The 19,777-nt window shown below is 40.0% G+C and overlaps 1 long non-coding RNA gene across 1 annotated transcript; it reads left to right on the top strand.

Moving 5' to 3' along the window:
• The first annotated feature begins 5,554 nt into the window (after positions 1 to 5,554).
• Positions 5,555 to 13,163, top strand: LOC122997488. The gene is made up of 5 exons (XR_006407218.1): positions 5,555 to 6,570; positions 7,106 to 10,798; positions 10,927 to 11,015; positions 11,401 to 12,536; positions 12,652 to 13,163. It is a non-coding gene; the product is annotated as an uncharacterized LOC122997488 (long non-coding RNA).
• Positions 13,164 to 19,777: the final 6,614 nt, after the last annotated feature.

Raw genomic sequence — 19,777 nt, 5'->3', positions numbered from 1 at the left:
GCACCCTGAGTAATGAATGAAAAGGTGACGGGCGTTAAAATGTCGAGGCATTCATTTGCCATCTTGCGGCAGCCACTGAAGCCCATTAAAAACTCATTTCTGAAATGTGACATTTCTGGGGACGCACTGAAACAGTGAGGTATGTTTCACCGTTATTAACACGGTCAACACGGGCCAATTATCTTCTCTGTCTTCATTTAGGTAGGAGCGCAGAGGAAACCTGAAAGGCAGAGAGAGGCAGGAAGAGATTAGTGGTTAGCTGGAACAAAACAAAGCTGCAGAGAGCAGATTATTATAGCTCTTGTGTTATCTGTCTGAGTGCTGCTACTCAATCATTTTGATTGCATTTTTTATTGCATTAAGAAAAAGCCATGATTGAATTTTAACTCAAATGAACATAATGCCGCCATCCTGATTAACTCATATTCAATTCAATACATGGATTGTTTCAAACACAATCAGATTACACATAATGCAGCCAGAACCAGTCATTATCTCTCCTCTCTTTTCTAAAACGCAGACTACAGTAGCAGCGGTTACATGCACACTTTTTTTCATTCTGATTGAAATCATCCCGACTGGAGATTTCAGGTCAACTGTTTACATGGAATGTGATCTAATACTTAGATCACATATAGTACTGGTGTTTACATGCACCAACGCATTTAATCGGAACAGCTGTGTGACATGTGCAAAGGTGATGAATACATCAGGGCAATGACTCAAAATGATCCTACTGGCCACCGTCAGCCCAACAACAGGGGTGAGGAGGGGCTGAGAAAACTGGGGAGAGACTCAGCAGCCATATATTTCTCCACTCTTTGTTTAGGAGCAGCTGAGATTATCACTACAATGAGAACAGCTGGTCCACCTTAAGTCAGTCCAACTTAAGTGAACTGGTCAGGTTAGGCTAACCCATTGTCACTAACTTTGGAGCTAACCCCCTTACTTTCACCAGCAGATGGCAAGTAGGACACAGGAATTTGGCTTGGATCTTCATGAGTTGTAGAAATTATTCACTGACAAAAAGCCTAAACTGTTCACACTGCACTGCTACGTTCACAGATAAACTGCTAACTTCATATTCTCTGTCACACACATTCATCAGGCCAGTCTCTGCCAATTGATGTGGATTGGACTATTATTCAGATTATTAGTGGAATAAAAGGGTCCATGTAAACTTAGCCAGTGACTCTCACTAGTCAACAGATTGGAAATCTGGTACTGATATTGATAGGAAATTGCGTCCAAAATTAACCATCTAAAGCAGGTGTGAAATGTGCAGCACTGTATTATCAGACACACACAGAGGGAGTGAGAGAGAGAGAGACGCAGTTTAAAAGACACATTACAAAGTGACTTTAGTGGAGCTCTCTGCTCAGCAACACAACACAAGACAAAGAAGCAGGAAAGCAACAGTTTATTTTTCACAGCTTTTCTGTCCCTCAGGTCCCTTCTGCATATCTTTTGTGACTTTTAATGGTTCAACGGCTCCAGTCCAGCGGAATATGATTGAGGCAGCCAGTAATTAGTTAGGTAGTTAAGTTAGTAAGGTAGTAGTTATAGTTATGCATATAGACCATTATCTTATCTATTTACAAAAACTTTTCAAAGTAGTTTAAACGTTTTACCAAAATCTCCACCAAATCTCCAAACTCATTCAATCATTGATCTTTTTGTTAAGTTGACAACATTATATATTTAAATCATATTTCCTCTTGCAGGATGAATACACACTCTACAGTTTCAAAAGTGTCTTCTACCTGTTGTCTTCAAGTTTAACCAATACTCCAAGTTCATCAGCAAAAAAACACTTCCAGTTGCACTCCATCCCTCTCTAGACATGCTCAACGTCCATCCAGATGACCAGCTTCAGCTCTTGCTTAGCAGCACTTCGGATGAACTGCAGCTGTGCTCATTTACATCAGTTGTCTGAGTAAATACCCAACAAAATTTGCGCCTCTGACGGTAATTTGGGACAGGGTCAGTAAAAATCCCCCTTGAAATTATAACACTTTTGCAAAGCATGTCAGGCTCCTTTGTAGCCTTAAATACCTCATAATTCATCATGACCATGTTGTATTAAGCAGGTATTTGCATTGTCGTGGTCTTCAGTCTCTGGTAAAGACATCACATGAACTATACTGAAGAAAAAAACACTGCATGGAGTAAATCTTACCACTTGTCACTGATTGTTTCAACATGTATTTTTCTGAAAAAGGCTTCTTGGTCCAATTTGTAAGTGGGTCTCATGTCGTTGAGCTTTAACTTTCTTCAGCTGTGGGTACAAAGACATAGATTTATGTTGTTTTTTTTGTTTTTGTTTTTGTTTTGTTTTGGTTTTTTTTACCAAGAATTTACTTCTGCAGTTATTTGAATTATTAGTTTAGTAGGTTTAGTGTATTATGTTAGAGTATACTGTAGTTTAGCTAAGACCAACAATGGAGTAAACCCACCAAGACCCAAATATGCAGTCATACCTACAGTCATCAACATTCCACACATCAATTAAGAAGATTTTGAGTATCATTGAAAAGAAATTTGTGGCCTCTTTTTAATTGTAGTTGCTCTATTGTAGCCAATAGTATTAAATGATTGTATACAATCGTCCTGGTTGCCACAGTGAGAAGTACTAAACTATTCTTATGGTTTTGGTTTTGCTTAGTGCTACAATTTGGGTTCATTTCTGCTGAATAAGCCTTTTCAACTAAGGCCCCAAACATTCTCTGTGAACACACATGCTTTGACCTACACAAGATCGACATCACACATCATTGCCTGAAAATTCTTCACCCAACACAAGTATGAGCTGCGGTCTGATCACAAAACCGTGAAACAAGAGAAAGCTGACACCGTTCATTTGGGTTCACTTCTGCTCAAAACAATCAAGCTGAGCAGTTCCATGAACCTCTCGCTGAACTTTGTCCCCTCTTTATTCAGACAGAAATTCTCCGTCCTTCTTCAAAATTCAACAAACCATCTGTGCAAGGAGGAGAGTTCATAACCTCCATGACATGATGCTGGCTGCCTCTCTAATGGTCCTGATGTATGATGGGAATGCCTGATGTCATTAAGACTGGCTACTACAGCCTTGGAGGAAAGTCTTAAGCCTTTAAATGAAGATTTATCTTACAAAAGAAAATTAAATTTGAAAATACAACATCAAAATATATTTTCATCATGGGTTTTATGTAAATGTGGTCTGTCTGTTGGGCATATGTTGGCAAAACAGACGTGCCAGTATCCAATACAGGCAAACACTGACTTCATCACATCTGTTGGCACTGGTAGGCCACTTTTCCTGCATTATTTTATATTTATTGTCATACGTTTTGTGGTATTTATAAATTAACAGTCGTTGAGATTACTAGCAACACCATAAAGGTTGACATAATTTAATTAATTAATTACTGTATTTTTGTGCTTTGTGTGTTGATTGCTTGATCAGATTTGAACAGTTCTGAATATGTTTGCAAACCACATTTTCCCTTCATAACAATAAAGCTTGGATTGAATTGTTGTAGTTAATTTATAATACACTAACTCCATAAGCATTTGCATGGAACATCTTTGTGACAGTTTGGGGTTTACACACAATATGTGAATATGTATTTCCCATTTTCTTTCTGTCAGTGGTGGTGATGGTATCACTCTGGTCAACACTGCAGTGTAACAGGGATTACAACTCAGACACACACACAAGCAACCAATAAATGAAAATGATCATGCTAAAGCACACTACATGTGATGTGTATGTGAGGCATATGGTGTCACAACATTTGACCAAATGTTCTGGTTGCTTTGGGCCTCAATCCAGCGGCAGGCCATGCATGCTGATCTCTGTGACCACACTCACACACACACACAACACACTTTAGTGTTCTAGTGGGTTGGCTCTGGTGCTCATCCACATAGCATAACACACATACACTGGTGTGATTGGCACAGATGGACCAGTAAACATATGGCCAGGTCAGTGACAGTCCCAGACAGAATGTAAATTTGACTAAACGAGAATTATCAGAGGCTTGTGTAGAGGCAGTTGACCTCTGAAATCTGGTGTTTCTGCAGTCATTTTTATCTCTGCCAGGCATAAGCCTGTAGGGGATCATGCATTTGGTCATGTATGTGCGTGTGTGTATCTGTCCACAGCCAATCTCACATACTACTGGACCCATCAGCCTAATATTTTTTGTGCACATTTATGACTGTATGCTTAAGGTTCTCTCGTGGTTGCGGTGATTCACAATTTTTGAAAAACCTATTTTATAATGCCATTGACTGCTCTGTTTTATATCGCCATTGACTGCAGTTTGGAATCTTGTTTCCACTTGGGGCAACCAATCATTAATTTGCCATATTAGATCAATCGGTGCCAAATTTCGGTACCTTGAGAGTGGGTTAGGTTGTGAATTAAAATAAATATTGATAAGATTCCTTATGAGCCTATCATTAAGCTTAGACTTTCGTCTTTTCAGCAGTCCTCGCTATTTTATGACATAGCAAAAGGCATTTCCGGCACTTAGCTAAGCTAAAATCAAGGCTTACCTAGTCTGTTGCAGGCCACATTTTGGCCTTTGTTGTTGTGGCTCTGACATCCATAGAAAAGTTTGGTCTCATCTTGAACCACAGCATCTGCTGATTAATTCCATACAGCATATGTTATGATCCACTAAAGTTAGGCATGATATGAGATGAATAAATCCGTTTTTGTTATCTTTGCCGTACACACCTGGTGGAGATCTAGACCCGTTTTAGTGTTCTTCTCTAGTTTATACTATAGCAGTGTTGTGGATCATTTGAGCTTCAGTTTTGTCCTAGTTTTTACCCAAGTGCATTTTGTAGCACTGGATTTTGTGAATATTTTGTTTAAAAAAAGTTCTTAATGGAAACACTGATTCAGTTTAAGAAAAAAAGCAACTAACATGCAGGGGTCATACAAGCGCCCACCCCCCACCAAAAAAAACAACATATGTTGCAGTTTTTACATTTCTGTTTGTGCATAGATTAAACAAACAATGATCCTCGGGGGGAGCAGAGACACATTTTCAGTTACAGTAACTTAGGTGGACTTTTATTTTGAAAAACAGATTAGTGCAGTTTAGAAACGGATAAGTAATTTCATTGTTAAAGGTTACTAAGTGATTTGTCACTATCTATACTATTATCCACAACGCTATGGCCTGCTCTCTGCCTGGTTCCACTTTGTAACTAGGCTATAACGTGGCAATGGCAGTGAATTAGGTTAAAAATATCTGACAAAATCTGGGTCATAACAGTCATTTTAGGGATAGATCCAAAATTATGTTCCACCACCAGTGTGCACCTTCAGAAGTCCAAACCTCTTACTGTCCTCACAAAGACACACCCGTTTGTCCTGTTTGCCTCAGAGTTATGGGCTTGTTTCAGAGTGATAAAAATAAATAACACAAAAGAACTGTGAGTACAGAGAAGAAGAGAGGAACTCTGAACTTTCTCAGGATTTTTTTCTTTTTTGTCTCTCCTTTTCTGTCTCTACTTCATTTTATGTGTGTGGGTGGGTGTGTTTATGTGTTTTTGTCTTTCTATGCTTATGAGGACCATTCATTGATGGAACACCTTTGTTGTGAGGACATTTTTACTTGTGAGGACATTTCAGCTAGTCCACACAAGGAACATGCTAGAATAGTCTCTTTTACTCCTAATGAATGATCTGTTTGAGTTTCAGAAGATGTCCACATTGAGATAGTAAAGACAAAAAAATGTGTTTTTGCCAATGCTCTGGGGCTCCTCCTACTGGACACACTCTGAGAGTGCAGGTGAAATTTGATTTAGACAGTGAAGAAGCAATCCCATTTTCTGATTGGCTAAGGCGGGAGCATTTTTGTGATTGATTTATTTTATTCATGTGAGAACATGACTGTGGCCTGCACAGGAAAAAGATCACAACCTAAGACCATGGATGTATTATAAGAGCTGGATAGGGCTTTAAACAAAAAGAAAAATAGAAAATAGAGCTTTATCTCAGATATAACAATTTAGACTACAAATTATACTATAATATGATAACAGAATGACATAAATAGTAAAGAAAAGAACAGCTAAATGACTATCAGGGGATGGGAATGTCAAAGTCTGGGGCTGTTTTTCTTCTTGACTCTCTTTTTGCCGTTTCCCTCCAAAAGCGACTTTCAGATATTTTCCTCAGTACATATCATCATTTAGTTTTCTTTATTATTTAAAATCAAAGAAGTTGAATGCAGCTCAACTAATTAGTAAAAGGGCCCTATTAAAATTTTCTACATAGTATTAAAGTGCAAAGTAAACTCTCCCTAAAACTCTATTTTTGGTAGTAATTTTAAGTGAGAGAGATTAATTCCATTTTGAGTTGAAACATTTTGTAAAATTTCTCGTGAAGACCTACAGTTGGGCACTCACCCTGTGGACGCAAATACATCGTCAGACTATGATGGATCAGCGTATGTTAAGGAGAAACTGAGAGAGCACCATGATGTGTGTGCTAGGAGATATGAAGAGGAGATGGTCATGAAAAACCAAATAGAGCAGAAAAAAAACACATTACTAACTCAGGTAAGACATTTCATTTTAGTTAAACTAGGTTAGTTTTTGGTTTGAAAAAAAAAGTCTGGGCTAGTCCTCGTGTTCATTCTCCAGTAAGTCAGTCTCCAGTAAGTGTTTAGCTAACGTTAACGTTAGCTTAATTAGTCAGATCAGTCAGTGACCTGGTCCGCTGTTATGACAGAAGCACGGATTCCTCTGGAAATATCTGTCAGCTTCAGCACTTTCCTGCCTGGAAACCACCTAAAATGAGAGACAGGAGGATGTCATCTGAACTAACTGACCCATGGGACTGAAAAAAGTAACTCAGTCTCCTTGCTGGTTGTTCCGACACATTCAGAATCAATACCACTTTTGCCGTTAGCATTGTCTATGATGCTATTTTTTTCTCCTTTTCTGTAGTAATTTTGCCACTCCTAGCACCAAACTAGGACATTGGTGTGTGTAGATTTTTGTTTTAGTTGATGACACAAGCATTCACACATGAATGAAAAGTTGAAATTATTATTAAATTGCTTTGACCTGTTAATTTTTTTCTTCTCTCCAGAAGTGCAGAAGGCCTAGAAGTTTGCATTGGTACCTGCATTAGGATGAAAGAGTGAATCAGAGAGCAGAAATTAATGGCAGGTTTGGATCTAGCTTTCACAAAGCTGCTTGTACCTATTACTCAGTAACAACCTGCCTGCCTGAAATTCATTGGCAATATGGGGCAGCATATGTTTGAAATAGAAAGCCTTTAGCCTTGGCACAATTTCTGCACAGAAATTTGCATCATAAGCAACACTGAGCAAGACTTGCTGGGATGGGGTCCAGATGAGCAACTTCGTCAGCCCTGTGCAGAACATGCCCAGCTGCAACTGCATGTAAGGGCCACGTGGCCCATGTGGTTGGAATTGAGATGCCCCCTCCACCATCTTCACATCTGAGGTCTTGCTGCTGAAGAGGTCTTCCAGAGACTCAAAGGATTTTCCCAAGACTGGACATTTGATCTCTAACAGTTCCACAGTGTTCAACACTCCATCAGGGCTTGTTGACAACCATGGCTCTTCTGCGCTGACCACAGTGCCTCTGTGACTGACAGAGTAGCTGCAGCCTTCGAGCCACTGGGAAGCTACCAGCTCACTCTCCTTCCCATAGCGTGTAGCTGCGTTCCCATGGAACCTTGGGTAAAGATGCTCTTGGAGGATCTCAGGACTGGCTCTAACTTGAACCCTCTTGGCAGAGCTGGCAGTGATGCAAATTTACAAGCATCATGCCACATGTGTGAGACACTCTGCTCCTTGGTGATGTGCTCCAGTGTCTTAGACTTGGTCAGGTCAAGTGCAACGAAGATACTGTAAAATAACAGACACTTCTGGCAGGTGGTAGGAACATCATGCTCACCACGTGGAAGGGAATCTGGCTGGGATGGCTCTTCTCTGAGCTGAGCGTTACAACATCAGTAAATCAGGCTTCCTGTAGGCAGCTTCAGGTGGCTCAGGCTCTCCCTCAACTTCTCATGGGAATGAAATAAAGGGGGCAAGGTTCCTCTGGGTTCACGTTGTACCAGTGAGCCCCTGGGACACAGCATTCTAGACCTGAGACAGAGGCAACTACAGTTAGAATAAAATTAAGACATTTATTTCAAGCAACAATAGAGTGGTTGGATCAATATACAGCAATTCTAAATCTTTCAGATTAAAAAAGGCAGACATCTGAATATCCTAATAATAGACTTACTTTGGATCGAAGTGATATGATTAGACTTATACTTACTGTGACATCTCCAGCCTTATTCTGTATGGCTGGAAAAATGGACCCCAAACCTGTGCAACTGATTAGGCTACTATCATTTAGAAAGTGACAACTCAAGAGATATTACTGAATATTACAGATTATCCGAAGTCCAAGAGCTGAAATTACACCTTTTATCATGTAAGATTTAGTAAATCTTAATTCATCCTTAATAACTGTGTTGCAGGTGGAAAAAGAGTTGCATGAAGCATGTCAGACTCCATGCACAAAGACTGCATTGCAGTACATCACATTTAATAGTTGCTTGCTGAGTGTTCGGCTTCAGCTTACTGAGCAATTACTAAACATGGTGTATTACAATGCAGTCTTTGTGCATGGAGTCATTTCATACTGGATATATCATGTTTTGATGTAGGGAAGATCTGACATAGCTCACTCCATACTATGCACTTACCTGCCTCCTCTGCCAATATGAGATTAGACTAGATATTTACAGATTCTCCATGATTCTCATTCTCGCAGCTCTGTGATACACAAATAGCATGTTAGCAGTACCCACATTACAAGTTAAATTTTATTCTATTGCTTAATATGAACATGTTTTTTTAAAACAAAAGATATAAATTGTACATTATCACAGTTTCAGTGTTGTAAGATGCTATTTAAATTGAAGTGGATGCAAACAATTCATAAGATACATCACATTGGTCAATAGTCTTCCTGTAATATTCTATTTTCTGGTCAGACAAGACAATGAAAAACGCTTATAATAGCTTTTTAACCTAATTTAACCACATAATTATATATTATGAAAGGTTATCAGTTAATTAACTTGAGTTTATACTTTCAAATAGAGCACTATGCCCTTGATTGTCAAGGTGTATGCTTGACAATCATTGTAGATTTAAAAAAGACAAAAAGAAAAAAAAAATCCTACTTTCTGACCTTCCATAAAATTGAAACTGTGTGGCTGCATGACTTCCCCAGGCCAGCGATGCAGGAGCACTCTGCTGTCTCTACTGCTCCCAGGTTTGTCACCAGTACCCAGGCCGAGTGCACTGGACTGCTGGACTGACTGGGCTGAACATCAGCCTTCAGAAATGTCAGATCTTCTTTTATTTGGTGGAGTAAAACCCGACACACTTTGCCACTGTGAAGATACTGGTAGGCTTCAGTGCTCTTATAATTTTTCATAGTGGCTCCATCTACTCCAAGGGACAGCACAAAATAATTGAATATATCCTCGTACGTTACTTCTGGCCACTTTCTCAAGTCATCCTCCCAGTCACTAGTGGTGATCCTGGGGTGTAATACATTTACAGCGTCCAACTGCCGCAGCGTAGAAAAAGTGTGCTCCCATGCTTTGACCATGTTAGCTATTTTACCGCAACCTAACTGCTTTTCGTTGTAAACAAATTTTGTTCCATACGCTACAAATTAGCTTTGTTTATCACCATCTACACTCTGTTTCTGCCGGCGTTTCAAATGAAAGTCGCAACACAGTTGCGTTCGAACTGGGAGAGAAAAAAATGGGCGGGGCTAAATAAAGTGAATAGCTTAAGATATTTTTCTAGCTTTTTTTGTATCCTTGGGATTATGCATAAATGTCTTCACATGTATTCTACTTTAATAGCAACATACTTATTTTAAATCTCCTTTTGATTTGCTAAATCTATGTACATTTTCAGTCTACCCTTACAAATATTTTGTCTGCTAGATTCCAATATGAAAATTCACACATTTTTAACACATGCTTTGTAAATTCAAAAGCCAGGTCCCCATGCACAAAAGAAATATTTTCCATTTAGCAGCATTAAATAGACCAAAGTTAATACGGTCCTCTCCTTATTGCTTAAGTTAAATATTAGCAAATTTTCAACTTTTGTTTAATACTGACATAAAGTATCCACAATTTACAATCAATAATCATTTGTTTGAGAAACATTAGAGTTGCTAAACAGCAAATTTGTTTAGCCAGCACATTTACTACACCACAAATCCCAATACTAAGTGCATGTGCTAGCCAAACAATCACACTTGCAATTGTGTAACTTTGGTTCAATATAGAGCAAATCTAATATTTCTTAAATTGGTAATTGATATTCAAAGATGCTCTGCTGTTTCAGCAGCCTTTTCTTTGAATTTCATCCAAATTTGGTCTGAAAGTTAACTTTCAATTTTGAGCAAGTGGCTGTAGGTTTAAGATTCAATTTTGAATTGTTTATTTCTTTCAGGAGGCCTGTGCCACAGATGATGCTCTATCAGAATCTAGTCATGATCTGTAAAGTGGATATCTCCCATCATCCTTGGATTCCTCAGACGATGAAAACCGTTTTCAGGGGTTTTAATACAAAGTTAACGTTCAAGAAAAAATCTGGGAAACTCATCAAAGGAGATGACACTTCACCTACCAAAAACTTTACTGATGCTGACAACGAACTCAGCAACACAGACAACAATGGCAGGGACCTTGATTACAGTGCTGACAGTACAGATGAAGATGAGGGTAAGTCACAAGTTAAAGTAAAATGCTCACTATGTTCTACTTTCTATTTTAGCATGTGAAAAGTATAATAATTTAATATTAACAAAATGTTTTGAGTGTTCTATCAAAAAAGTTATTTTGTCTTCAAGAGTGGGAGCTGTACTGGAGTCTCAAGTCAGTGAAAGTGATGCAGAAGTCTTCAGTGAGAAGTCTTTGGAACCAGCTGAAGACATAGATGGTATGAAGTTATCAGGGCTGTTTTCTCAGTAAATCAATTAGCCTACTTTTCTTGTCTATAAATGTCAGAAAATAATGAAGCATGTCCATGCCAGTTTCCCAGAGTCCAGGGTGACATCTCTAAATATCTTGTTTTGTCTAAATAGTCCAAAACTCAAATATATTCAGATTACTGTATATGAATATATATATATATATATATATATATATATATATATATATATATATATATATATATATATATATATATATATATAATGATAATAACAATAATTATGATAATATGAAAGAGAAAATTAACTAATTAGTAAGGGTTAGGGTAAGGGGTATCAGTGTATCTGTCAGTGTGATGAATTATGGTTAGGTGACATGCTCTTTTGTTGTAGAAGAAGCAGACATTTTGACTCAAAGGACCTCAACTGCACAACCACCAGACAAGCTCAAATGGATGGAGAAAACGGGTAACTCCTTCTGTCGCCTTATTGTGTCCTTCTGCTCATGTTTAGTAACAGGTGGTGGTCCTATCCCACCTCTCGGTGAGGGATACCGTGCAGAGGACGGAGCAAAACCACATCAGAGCTGGAACGCGCGCACACGCACCCAGTGGGATACCAGCGTAAAGGTGAACCATTAATCACGACTCTGAAATGAACTCAAGAGAAGTGGAAGTTGTGCTCTGTGGATGACCGGTGCAACTCTCCAGGCCAATTAGCCAAATACTGCAAGTACACTTTTTTAGATGTGCAGAGTCAAAAGGTTGTGGACTTCAAGGTAATAAGCTGCAAACAAGTTTCAAGCCCTAATACCATGGAAATCAAAGGTTTTAAGGAAGCTTTTGAAATCATAGAAGAAAATGGAGTGAAGGTCTCCACCATCTCCACTGATAGACATCCATAAATTGTGAAAGAAGTGAGTGTCTTTAATCCAGAAAAACATCATGAATTTGATCCCTGGCATATGTCAAAAAAACTGGCTGCTGCAGCTAAGAGGAGGGAATGTGAAGGCCTGGGAGACTGGATTCCATCCATTATATATATGTATCATTTGTAGTCGAGTGCACAAACCTGAGAGGGTAACACCGAGGTGTTGAAACAGAAGTGGGTATCAGTAATACACCATGTTACCAACTGACACGACTGGCCAGAGGACAGGCACTATCACTGTTGTGCTCAAGAACCACTTGATGAGACGAGACAGTGAAGCAAGCTTTGGTTGAGGCCAGGATCTGAAGCCTACAAAGCTCTTGTGAACTTGTGATGCACAGCAGCAAAAAAACAGATACGTTTAAGCCCTGCGCTTTCCTCAGTGTTACGCTGTGCATCATTAAAGAAGTGATAGGTTATACACTTATCTATGAGTGCTAACGACTCCATTTGTTATTTTTGTACCACTCCATGTACATCAACCTGGAGTGGATGTACATCAACACCGTCTGAAGGCAGCACGTTTGGGATATGATGTGATGATCCATGCCTCCATGCTTGCTGCTCTGGATCATAACAACAATGTGAACCAGGAAAAGGTGAGTGAACTGTCATCATTCCTCTCCTTTGTAAGTAATATGTGTCACTGAATACTGTACATCAAACTGTTCCTGTCACCTTTTATCTATTTTTAACCTATTTTTAATATTTCAGTTTTTGAACAGACTGTTTTTCAAGACGGGGAGAATGTTGGTGAACCCAAGTTCAAAATCTCATGGAGCAAAGCCCACAAAACATTCAGAACAAGAGCAGCGGCTGTTAAGAAGGACTATAGCTACATGATGGCTTTGGTGGCAGATGTTCTCTCCTCTGTGTCAGATTCAAACCGGGGCATGGACATGTGACTGAACCCAACACATGGCTCCACAAGAGAGACCATCCAGATCAAAGATAATTTTTCAAACACAGCAGTTTTCACATTTCAAGTAGTTGCATCATCACAAACACATGATGTGAACACCAACATTGTTCAAATCCACATTAACTTTAATTTTAAATTCTAGTCAGGAGGTCAGTGTTTTCAAGGACACACATCTACATATTTTTCATATCAGGGTACATTTTGTAAAAATATTTTCATTTAAACCATTAACAATTTTGTATGGTACCCTATTTTGTAGAGCTGTGCATAACTCATGCTCCTGATGAAATGCATTGAAATGTGAATTGAAGAAGAATACCCTTTGGAAGCAGACTCAATCATCAAAGGAGAACACATTTAGTTTGGAGACCTGATAATCAAATAACGTCTGAGACAACTCTTTTGATCAAACATATGCCAAGTTGGTGTCCTTTCCACCTCCTGACCCCTGCTGATGTGACCTCTCCTGTATTGCCCCTGGATTTGCCTTGATCTTGTATGTAAATGCCCTCCCTTTCTACCCTTTTGTTTATCATGTGTTAGTCACCCTCCTGACCTCTACTGATCTGACCCCTCCCGACGTGCCCCTGGCAAACCATGATCTTGTATGTAAATGCCCTCACAACCTTGATCCATACTGTAGCTTTTGTTCACCATTTGGTGCTTTGATCTTTACTGTATAAAGTCTCTCCACTTCTTCTGCTCTGGGTCAGTCTACTGTATCAGACCAGCTCTGTGTCAGTATGCTCACCGCATTTCCGGAATGCTATTAAACCACTTCCACCACAGCAAACTTTGAACAAGGACTTGAGTGAAATTTCTTCAACAAATGGTGCCGTGACCCGGATGGCAAGAGACCTTCAACGGAGACTCCTTTCCCAGACCAAAAACACACCAGTGACCAAATCCAAATTTCAGAGGTAAGGTCCTTTTGAAAACCTAATTACTGTTGCTGTGTATTGTTGGAGGTCTGTGGAATTGGAATCCCGGAGAAGGGTGACGCCATCCTGATTTTAAGTAAGTTTGCTGTGTGGTTGTGTATGGGGGTTAATGAGATGTGTTCTCTGTAAGATGTTTCTGGAGACGTTTAGGAACGCTTGTAGTTTCATAACTGAGGTTACTTGCTTCTTCCTTGCCTTAGAATCTGACTCGCTCTTCTTAAGGTTTTATATCTCCAGTAATATCCAGTTACAGATAAAATGGCCATTATGAACTAGATCCTGACGAGGATAGGACCAAGGGTTGGTCCCCAGTGTTTGGGAAACACTGTGAGATAGTCTGTGGAGATGTTTCTGTAGATGTTTAGGAAACGCTTGTAGTTTCATAACCTAGGAATCTTGACTTTGTTGTGAGGTTACTTGCTTCTTCCTTGCCTTAGAATCTGACTCGCTCTTCTTAAGGTTTTATATCTCCAGTAACATCCAGTGACAGTACTAGATCCTGACGAGGATGAGAAATAGTCCAGAAGGGGACTAGTGAGTAGGCCTACGCAGGTTCCAGTGAAGAAGTAGGGTGATTTGTTCTCCCAGGGATTGACTAGTTCTCCCAATACTCAGAAACAGGTATATTTCATTTGTAAGAATCTGACTCGCTCTCCTTACAAAAAAAAATGATTTGTATCTTCTGAGTAGAATGTTGATTTGAAAGATTTGGTAAGTGAATTGTGGGCAAAAGTAGGTGTATATGAAAGTTGTTTTTTTGAAGGGATTTTACAGAAGGAAAATGTAAGTTATTTTAGCAGAAGGTTTGGGAAAGTGTTGACTGGTCCTGTTAAATACATGTATGGTAAATGGTACCAAAAGCTTAAAATTTGTTGCAACATAAAAATAAAAAAAAAATAAGAAAACGTGATATAAAGAAAATAGAAATTGAAGTACGGAAAATAAATGTTGAAGGAAAAACATTTACAACAAATAAGAGAAAATAAATGTTCAAGGAACAACATTTACAACAAATAAGAGAAAATAAATGTTGAAGGAACAACATTTATAACAAATAAGAGAAAAATGTGGTAAAGAAAGAAATTAGCCACAAATGTAAAATCCTATGCAACTAAGAGTCTAGAAAGAAATAACACAACGCAGAGTTTAAACTAGTGCAACTAGTGTAACGACTAGAAAGAAATAACACAACGCAGAGTTAAAACTAACGAAACTAGTGCCACAGCTAGAAAGAAATAATACAACTCAAAGCATAAAACAATGCCGTATAACTAGAAAAACTAGAACCAAATGACCAACACAAAATCTAAAACAAAATAACACTTTAAAAAAAAAAAATTGGATAAGTCTTCCGGAAGCACCACAACAAATATGAATGATTAAATCAAAAGATTTAATCTCATATTGCAAAGTTTTTGTTGATGTTTGTCACTTCACATGTGTCTTTGTCTGTAACTGTTGAGGAACGCGTTTTATGTTTTTTCCTTTTCCAAATCTTAAAAAATGACTGTTGTAGGAATGATATGGTGATCTGAGACTAAACAAAATTGTTTGTAGATCAAATTATAACAGTTTTTTTTCTAAGTATCTCACTACACAGGCGGAGCAGAGAAAATGGCAGAGAATCCCTGTAGGACTTCACAATTGGACAAAAGTTGACCTCCTGGAAGAGGCATTGAGAATTCCTTCATTTGGGGTGAGAAATTGCTCATTTGCAGCAACCCAATCCACATCAACCCTGTCTATGGCACCTCCAGCAGAAGACCTGTATCTGAAGGTCCTTTCACTGAAAGCATGTGAAGTTTCACAACTTCACACTCCTTTCTTCTGTCTGACACCACACCCGTAAATCTACTAGGGAGAGATTTGTTATGCAAACTAAACTGTACCATCTATTGTTCCCCAGATGGCATCTTTTTAGAGACTAATCAACATAACACAACAGCTGTGCTTGCAGCCCTAATAGATCAAAATCAACCCATTTGTGAAGAGAAAGGAAAATCTATGATAGAATAGTGTCCAGTGTGCCCCCGTCAGTATGGGCTTCTTCTTCTAATGATGTTGGTTTGATTAAGACTGCAGAGCCAGTACAAATATTACTGAAACAAAATGTCTCTCTGCCAAGGATTCCACAGTATCCTCTTTCACAGGAAAAGAGAGAAGACATTCGTCCTGTCATCCAGTCTTTACTTAACCAAGGAATAATAGTGCCATGCAACAGTCCATGTAATACACCTATACTTCCCGTGAAGAAACCAGGTAAACCAGAATATAGATTCGTACAGGATTTAGGAGCTATCAATACAGTAGTACTTCCCCGTTTCCCTTTAGTTCCAAATCCAACTACTGTATTGTCTTCATTACCTGCTAACTCAACTCACTATACGGTACTTGATCTCTGCAGTGCCTTCTTTTCTGTCCCCTTACATACAGACAGCCAGTATTTGTTTGCATTCACCTATGATGGACAACAACATACTTTCACCAGATTACCTCAAGGTTACACTGAGTCACCTACAATATTTTCTCGTGCTTTACACAGTGACCTCAAAGATCTTTCATTTCCAGGAGGTTCAACCCTAATACAATATGTAGACGATTTACTTTTGGCCTCTCCTTCTGCTTCTGTTTGTGAAATTGACACTGTCATCCTTCTCAAGGCTTTAGCTGAAAAGGGTCACAAAACTTCACAAAAGAAAGCTCAGTTGTGTCAAAATGTGGTTCAATATCTGGGACACACACTATCAGGTTCAACAAGAGTATTAACTGACTCCAGGATAAAAGCCATATTGCAAGTGCCCAAACCCACTACTATGTCACAAATGAAAACTTTCTTAGGAATGACAGGATATTGCAGACAATGGGTAATTGATTATGCATCACTTGCAGCTCCACTCCAAGAGATGTCCAAACCCTCAACATGTTCCCAGCCACTCACCTGGTCACCACAAGCCGAGGAATCTTTTAATAAGCTAAAACAGGAACTGTTGTCAGCTCCTGCACTAGGACTGCCTGACTATAATCAATCCTTCAACCTATTTGTGCATGAGAAATGTGGATTTGCACAATCTGTTCTTACTCAGCGCCATAATTCTGCTTACAGACCTGTTGCTTATTTCTCCTCCAAATTAGACCCAGTAGAGAGAGGACTTCCACCTTGTCTAAAAGCTGTAGCTGCAGCTGCACTTGCAATCAACAAATCTGCTGATATTGTTCTAGGTTCGCCACTCACAGTCATGGTCCCGCATGATGCACTCACCCTAATCACCAGAGAGGCACACAGACATGTGACAGGGACCAGAGAGGCAAAATATGTACTAACACTCACTGCTCCACTCATTACACTCAAAAGATGTACCATCCTTAACCCTGCTACACTTCTACCTACAGAAGAGGATGGTGATAACTCATAACTGCATGGATGTCATCTCTTGTTCATCTAAACCTCGTCCTGACCTTTCAGAAACTCCTATCCCTAACTCTGATCTTGTTTTCTATACTGATGGCTCTGCTTATAGAGAAAATGGAGTGCCATACGCAGGGTATGCAATTTGTCAATTAATATTAATAATAATTAATAATTTTTCAATTATTGAAAACGTCGCCCTGCCACCCTCAAGCTCCGCCCAAGTAGCTGAGTTGCATGCAATGACGGAGCCTGCTACCTGGCCAAAGGTAAAACTGTTACCATTTACACCGACTCCAGGTATGCTTTTGGATGTTTATATGACTTTGGCATGTTATGGGCGAACCGAGGATTCATTACATCCTCGGGGACACCCGTTAAACATGACAAATTCATTGATGAACTGTTAGATGCATGTCAACTACCTTCATCTATTGCAGTTGTTAAGTGTGAAGCCCACACCAAATCCAACGATCCTGTTTCAAACGGCAATGCTTTGGCTGACCATGCGGCCAAAACAGCTGCCAAAATTGGTAACCCTGTTCATGTTAAGCTCTGTCCTTCCATACCTGCTAACAACCTTGCTTCTCTTAATGATGTGGTCCTCTTACAGGAGACTGCTGATGTGAAGGAGCATAGGTTGTGGTTTTCCCATGGATGTAAATATGTAAATAACTTGTGGGTCCACAATGACGGCCGCATTGTGGCACCTACGTCCCTGTACCCATGGCTTGCACGCATGTCACATGGCTTATCGCATGTAAGTAAAGGAGGAATGTGTCTGACAGTGTTGAAAGACTGGTATGCTCCAGGATTTACATCGTATGCCCAAAAGTACTGTGAGAAATGTTTGATTTGTCAACAGCACAACCCTGGGAAAACAGTACAGACAACAATGTCGACACATCCTCCCCCTCAGGGACCTTTTGAAGCTCTACAGCTAGATTTTATTCATATGCCGAAATGTGATGGATATGATAATGTTCTTCTGTGTATAGATATGTTTTCAAACTGGCCTGAAGCCTGGCCTTGCAAAAAGGCTGACTCTGCTTCTGTAGTGAAATGCTTGCTGAAAGACATTGTTCCAAGATTCGGCATCCCACAAAGCATCAACTCAGACAGAGGAACTCATTTCACTGGACAAATAATGACTGAACTCTGTAACTCACTGGGAATTAAACATAGACTACATTGTCCATACCATCCTCAGTCTGCAGGGCTAGTTGAACGACAAAATGGTGTTCTGAAGAACAAACTAGCCAAACTGTGTGCTGAAACAGGTCTAAAATGGACATCACTATTGCCATTGGCCCTCATGTCAATGAGGACCACACCCATCAGGAAACACAAACTTACACCTCATGAGATTATTACGGGTAGACCAATGACTGTATCAAGTAATTCAATACTATGCATGAAGAAGATGGATCTTCATGCTATGGATGAATCAATGATATCATTCTGCTCTGCCCTAACCTCTGCTGTTCAGTCAATCCACAGACAAGTAAAAGCTGTCCAGTCTCCTCCTAGTGACCAGCCGTGCCATAACATCCAACCAGGGGACTGGGTCTGCATCAGAGAGTTCCGACGCAAGAACGCCCTGAAACCCCGCTGGTCCAAACCACAACACGTCCTACTTACCACCAACACAGCAATCAAGTGTGAAGGTCGTCCCACGTGGGTCCACGCATCCCACTGTAAGAAGACGCCTCCCCCACCATGCACCTGAAAACGGCAGGATCCATCTTCATCCTGTGGGCTTTCTTCTTCACCTGTGGGCCCGTAGAGGGGTGGCTGCAGCTCTGGAAAGAAACTCCTCCCCCGAAGGACAACGCAGGGCTGACAGCCCCAGAAGAAGAGGTACAGCACCCGCAGCCGCCGGAGGAGAAGAGGAGCACCGCAGGGCCCAGAGCCCCAGAAGAAGAGGCACACCGCCCGCAGCCGCCGGACGACAAGAGGAGCACCGCAGGGCCCAGAGCCCCAGAAGAGGAGGTACAGCGCCCGCAACCACCGGACAACAAGAGAAACACCGCAGAACCTAGAGCCCCAGAACAACATGTACAACACCCACCGACAGTCATAACAGACACCAGAGACCCAGGAAAAGATACACGACAAACCCCAACACACTCACAGCCATCAAAGGAACAGATCAGACGATCCTACAAACATCACAACGAGACCTTTCGAGACAACAAGAGGGGAACACACCCATAACAGTGCTCCCATTCCAAGTTACGGAGCCATGGCAGCTTTGGATCAAATAAGAGACCCTTCTCATGCGGTTGAAGATCTTGCAAACACTACCGCAAAAGGCATGTCCATGTTCTCACAAGAAATGACTGCTGTGAGAAGAATGACTTTACAAAATCATGCTGCTCTGGATTATTTACTGGCATCTCAAGGAGGAACCTGTGCAGTAATTGGAGCTGAATGTTGTATTTTCATACCTGATCACAATGCCACCATACAAGAAATAACTAACCATTTGAATAATATTGCCAAAACATTACATAACCCTGTCACCACTGGTCTGTTTGATTGGTTTAAACAGAAATTAGGAGCATTAGG

The sequence above is a fragment of the Thunnus albacares genome, chromosome 14, assembly GCF_914725855.1.
Source record: "Thunnus albacares chromosome 14, fThuAlb1.1, whole genome shotgun sequence".
Lineage (NCBI taxonomy): Eukaryota > Metazoa > Chordata > Actinopteri > Scombriformes > Scombridae > Thunnus > Thunnus albacares.
This window is presented reverse-complemented; position numbering and strand designations above follow the sequence as displayed.